Genomic DNA, 6,000 nt, shown 5'->3' with positions numbered 1-6,000 from the left:
CCTCCCCCCCAACAATGTCCTTTCTGTTTGTTTGTTGTATCAACTTCAAATAATTGTGGTTGTTATATCTTCTTCCCCCCCCCCCCCCGGTTTGTGTGTGTATGTGTGTATGTGTGTGTGTGAATTTATATATTAATTTTTAGCTCCCTCCAATAAGTGAGAACATGTGGTATTTCTCTTTCTGTGCCTGACTTGTTTCACTTAATATAATTCTCTCAAGGTCCATCCATGTTGTTGCAAATGGCAGTATTTCATTCGTTTTTATAGCTGAGTAGTATTCCATTGTGTAGATGTACCACATTTTCCGTATCCACTCATCTGATGATGGGCATTTGGGCTGGTTCCAACTCTTGGCTATTGTAAAGAGTGCTGCGATGAACATTGGGGAACAGGTATACCTTCGACTTGATGATTTCCATTCCTCTGGGTATATTCCCAACAGTGGGATGGCAGGGCAAATATTTCTAATTCACATTGTTCTCTGGGGTGTGGAGAATTAAGCCTTGATTTAAACAGGCACGACGTCCTCAGCGGGGTCTAGTTGGGCGGGTGAGGATGACCATGCCCCGTGGACAGCTCCCCTTGCTTCATGGAGCTGAGGGTGGGCTCCTGGCAGTGAGTCTAGAGCAGGACCCCAGCCAGCAGCTCAGCTTCCTGGGGAGACAGCTGGGAAGGCTGTGTGAGAGGCCAGCACCCCATCATCTTAGAGGCTAATCCCTCTTCATTCCTGATCCCTGAACCATCTACTGGTCTTTGGCTTTGCGGGGAGGGGCCTCAGTTGCCACCTTCCACCCTGTTCTAGTGGCTTGTTTCCTATGCAGGAGTCATCGGCTTGACAACATATCCAGGATGGGACCCTACCTGTGGCTGGAATGCTATACATTTGCCAAACCTGTTTCCTTTCCTGCTGGGCTGACTCCGTTTCCCAGCCTCCTTTGCAGTTTGGTGTGGCCACGTGTCTGAATTCGGCCAAGAGAAAGAGGGCGGGAAAGTTTACACCACTTCCAGGTCTGACTACACAACACTTCCTCCTACCATCCTCTTTCCCATTTCCCATTTGCCAACTGGTTGTGGCTGATTCAGCAGAGGCATCTGAGGTTCTGGTAGATGGCAGGGTCACAAGATGGAAGGAGCCTGAATCTCCGAATCACCGCATGGAAGGCTGCCCACTGAACGCCCTCACTGGGACTGTCATGTGAGTGAGAAATATGCTGTTGTATTTTTGGGGGATCCTTGTTCCAACACTTATTCTATCCATTCTTGCCCTGGACTCGGTTCTTATTTTTGAGTCACCATTCCAGGTGGGGACTGGAGATTCCTACCATCTGCTGATGCATCTCCTTGGAGGCAGCTACCGCCAAAGCCTCATGACCTTCTGCTTTAGGATTTCTCACTATTGGGCCCCAAGCCCATGTCACAGTGCCCTCTTTACTCTCTGTTGGGACTTCCTGGTGCTGACAACTTGCCTGGAATACCACCTGTGGTCTTGCTGTCAAACTGTGGGTTCTGACTTCTGCTTCCTGGGCATGTCGTCTGTCTCCTCAGTGCCTGCCCCACCCCTGGTGACTACAAGGTGAAAAATGGCTTTTCCAGGCACTAGCTTGCCTGCAAGCTCCAAGACTTGCCTCAAGGCAGTCAAGCCGCATGCTGACTCTCCACGTTTACCAGCAGAACTATGTCTAACCATCAACATGTAGCCACATTCATCCATGAGGAGTGCCAGGAGAGATTCGATGACAATTTAGAAAATGCTAACATCTGACAGGCTGAGATCATGGGTGACACAAATTGATGGAGAAGCTGAAACATGAAGGAGATAGGGTGGGCCATGTCTGATCGGCAATATCAAGAGCAGCCTGTAGTTGACATCTTCATCTCTTGCCTTCTGATGGCACGTACAGCTGAAGTCTCAATGGTAGCATTGCTTCGGCTCCCTGCTGTGTGATGGGGGCACCTGAATGATGTCAATGTGTGGATGTTAGACCATGATCTGGGAGCTCAATATTCATTTTAATAACGAAACCAGATGGGATACAGTTGGCCTAAATAGCATCATGTCACTCCCCTGCTCAAAGCCCTTCAGTGGCTTCCCTTTCCTTTTCGAAGGAAATTGTACCTTGGCCCCCAGGTCTTAGATGTTCTGACCCCTACTTATCTCTCCTATGTCGTCCAGTCCTATATTTCCCCTTGCTCAATGCCTCCCAGCCATGCCAGTCTTCTCTATGTTCTTCAGGCACATCCAGCACAGTGCCAGGCTCCTAGTACAAACTCAATAAACAGTTGTTTAATTAACAACCAAGAGGACAATTAGGAGACTGTTGCCATCTAGTGAGAGGTTTGTGGATGCCTCTCTAGATACAAGCTCTATGAGATCGGAAACCTTGCTTGTGTGCTGCACCAGTGTGTTTCCGTTGCCCAGCAGAGCAGCTAACACCAAGTAGTGCCAGTGCGTTTGTTGAACCAATGAAGAGGAGTGGAATGAATGGGTAAGGGGAGCAGCCCGATGGGAGACACTCAGCAGGTGGAACCAACAGGGCTAGGCAGCTGACTGCATGTGGGGGCTTGGGGACTGAGTGGAAGAAGGTCGTATGATTTACTGAGCTAGGGGACAGAGATGATGACAAGGAGGTTGATGGAGGAAGGAGGCTGCAACAATGAGCCTAGTTTTAAAGATTTTAGCGTCTGTAGCATCTGAGGATGGTTGTCAGAGGAGGCTCAGTGGGCAGCTGGATATATTGGTCTGAAGCTCAGGAATAAGGATTGGGCAGGAGAGAACAGATTTGGAAGTGGTCAGCACGTGGATGTTAATGAAAGCCAAATGAGTGGACGAGATCACCATGTGACAGGCAGTGTGGTTGTGATGATATATAAATAAGGTCCCTGCCCTCACAACCAGTACAAAATCAAGATGACACAGACCTTAAAACTATGTATGAATCCATGCGTATCTCCATAGCAACCTTAAAGCAAAGAGCTAGCTCTGCCCTTATCACAGGCGGGGGAAACGCACACAGCTGGCTGCTGTCTCCCACAAGTCTCTTAAGGCAGGAGATGGTCTCGCTCCACGTGGGGTCCACAACTAGTGGCACCTGCAAATCCTGCTCCTCTAGCTAGTCCAAACCTGTGTCTTCTCCCATGTTGCAGCCACAAGGCCAAAGTGGGGTGGGAGGTGGTGGTTGAATCAGCTTTTTCCAAACCTCCTTTTCACTACACCACACCCATTGTGAGGGTGACCACAGTGATTGAATTGTCAAATCCTAAGACGCTTTGGTAGTAACCACCTCACTTGGCCTTTCTGTAGCGTTCAATGCCCTTGGCCATTTCCTGATTCTTGCAGCGGTGGCTTTGGTGAAGACAGTCACAGAACACATGCATCAGGTGCTTACTGTGTGTCAGAGCTTTGTTAAGCAGGCTACATGGGTGCCTTGTTTTCCTTACAACCACGCTGTGCAGTGTGGACAGTTAAGAAACTGAGGCTGGGAGAGGTTAAATCGCTAAGACCGCAGTGCTGAGAGGGTAGGATTTGAACCCAGGTAAAAGCTACATCCTTATGTGCTAAAACGGGGTCCCTGGCTGAGTTGTCTGCCGTCTCTTGGGTCTGTCCTCCTCAGTCTTTTCCAGGCTCCTTCGCCACTTACGTGCAGGGCTGCTCTTCTGTGTGTTCTTTCCATTGCCCACTTCTCAATACTCTTCCTGTTCTCTGTGGCCAATTTACCTTTAGGGAATTTCTTCATCCACATACAAACAGCTTGCAAAATGGAAACAACTTCCCCACTTCACGTTTTCCTCCTGACCTCCACGGATCTGGCCATCTCCTGAGCATCTTTACCCACGTGGCCACCAGGGACCTGCCTCGTGCTCACCATGCAAAACGTTGAACCTACTACCCTCATTCCTGCCCCTGAGTCCTTATTGTGGGGTATGGCACCCTCAAGGGCTCGATCACCAGGGCCAGAAATTCAGGAGTTATCCTTGACCTTCCCCCTTCTTCACCCCCACACTCAACCAGCTACCAAATACCATCGATGCTGCCTTCCCAGTAATCCCCCAAACCAATCCTCTCTTGCCCATTTCCACGACTCCTGCCATATTCAGGCCCTCATCTCCTGCCTAAATGACCTGGAGCCTCCTGGTTGGTCTCCCCATCTCGGGTACAAACCGTCCAATGTGCCTCCCGAGGTATATTTCTAGAAGCAAATCTGATCACGTTGCTGCCCAATTTTACCTCCTACTCTGGCTTCCCCTGGCCCCAGAATGAGGCTCACAATGCCTCGCACGGTCTGGCCTCAGAGTGTCTCCCCATCCTCCCCACTCACTCCCAGCTCCCTGTGCCTCTGAGCAAGCCTTAGTCGTGCTCACCTGCCAAGCACACCTGCCCTACTGGCATCTGCTGCGGGGATTCATCTGTCCAGTCTAAGCCCAGGTGTCATGTGTTTCAAACCTTTTACCAGTCTGCTGTCCTCCTATTTTTGTCCCCTCTGTGCCCTGTACGTCTTTGTGTCATCACAGCTGTGACACTAATTACGTGTTTACATATCTGTTTCTCTATACTAGAAGGTGAACTCCTTGTTGGCAAGACCTAGGCCTTCTACGCTGGGAGTCTAATCCTAGCGCCAGTGTCTAGAAGTTGTTCAGTAAGTTTTCTGCAGAACAGAGGAACAGATGAACCCTCCTGACCTGGTCTCTTGTTCTCAGAAACTGGACAGAGAGTCCCTAAGATAGTGGATGATACTGAGGAGATTGGACTGAATTGGGGGTAGCTGAGGATTTTAGCCTTCCAAAGAGGCCCTAGGACCTTTTGTAAGGAGGTGGAGCAGGCCATGGGCACACACTACGCTCCGCTTTCCTTCATTGCCACAACGCTGCACCCCAGGGAACAATCCTAAGAATACATCACAGCCGTGGGCTGGCTCGATGGACTGTGGATATTCTAAACCAAGATGTGACTTTAGACTTAGTGGAAAGAACATTGGGTTTAAAGCCCAGAGGATGGGGCTTGAGCGTGGCCTCTGGAGGGCATGAAGTGTATGATGTCGGACAATCACGGGCACCTCTGAACCTCAGTTTCTTCAGCTCAGAACCTGGAAGTGAGAAGCACCACTGGCCCCCTCCTGGGGGTGCCCTGGGGCTGACATGCGCTTACACAGAAAAGCTGCTTATAGTCGTGTGGCGCTGACGGGCATCGATGTCCCTGTATTCAGGGTCATGTGTGGCAGAGAACGAGCCCCAGCAACGCCTCTTTCAGCCTCCACTTCAGTCCTTGTCAGAGATGCCGGGCTCGGTGCAGACAGCTGGGAGCCTTCGGCAGAGAGGGTGACCCCGCTTGGACATCTGCACAGGCCGCCTTTCAACACAGGGAACACGGAGGAAATACCACGGAATTTATGGAGTGGAGGCTCTAAAAAGAAACACAAGCCTGAAGTCAAAACAGTTGACTCAATTCTGAGGATGTCTGTAGGAGGGAAAAAAAGAGAGGCTAGGAGTGGGGGGAGACAGATGAGAAAAGCCCCGGGGTGCCCTGCCAGGTGGGCCAAGAGCATCTGCACACACAGCCACAGGGGGGAAGGTCCAGCTGCCTTGGGGTGCAGGGGGACACCCACCAGCACTGTTGGGGTGCGTGTCTTTGGGCCTGGCAGTACCACTTCAAAAGATGCTGCTTGGCATATCCATGCAAGGGCACAGCGGTGTATACAAGGATGTCACAGCAGCTTCACTTGAAGTTGGGAAAATGAGGAAACAACTTGAATGCCATTCAATAGAGGACAGGCTAAGTGAATTACAACACATCCATAGAGTGGAGTCCTAAGCAGCAAATGACGTATTTCTCTAAATATGAACAAGGAAAATATTCATGATGTGATAAGTGAAAAAGATCAGTTGCAGAGTGGCATGGATATGATCATCTTGTTTCCACAAAAACTAAAAGTATACCTGTGTCTGAATATGCATAGAAAGAGATATTAGATATGCACTCATTTGTTAACAGAGTTTGTCAGTGGG

The sequence above is a fragment of the Cynocephalus volans genome, chromosome 6, assembly GCF_027409185.1.
Source record: "Cynocephalus volans isolate mCynVol1 chromosome 6, mCynVol1.pri, whole genome shotgun sequence".
Classification (NCBI taxonomy): Eukaryota; Metazoa; Chordata; class Mammalia; order Dermoptera; family Cynocephalidae; genus Cynocephalus; species Cynocephalus volans.
This window is presented reverse-complemented; position numbering follows the sequence as displayed.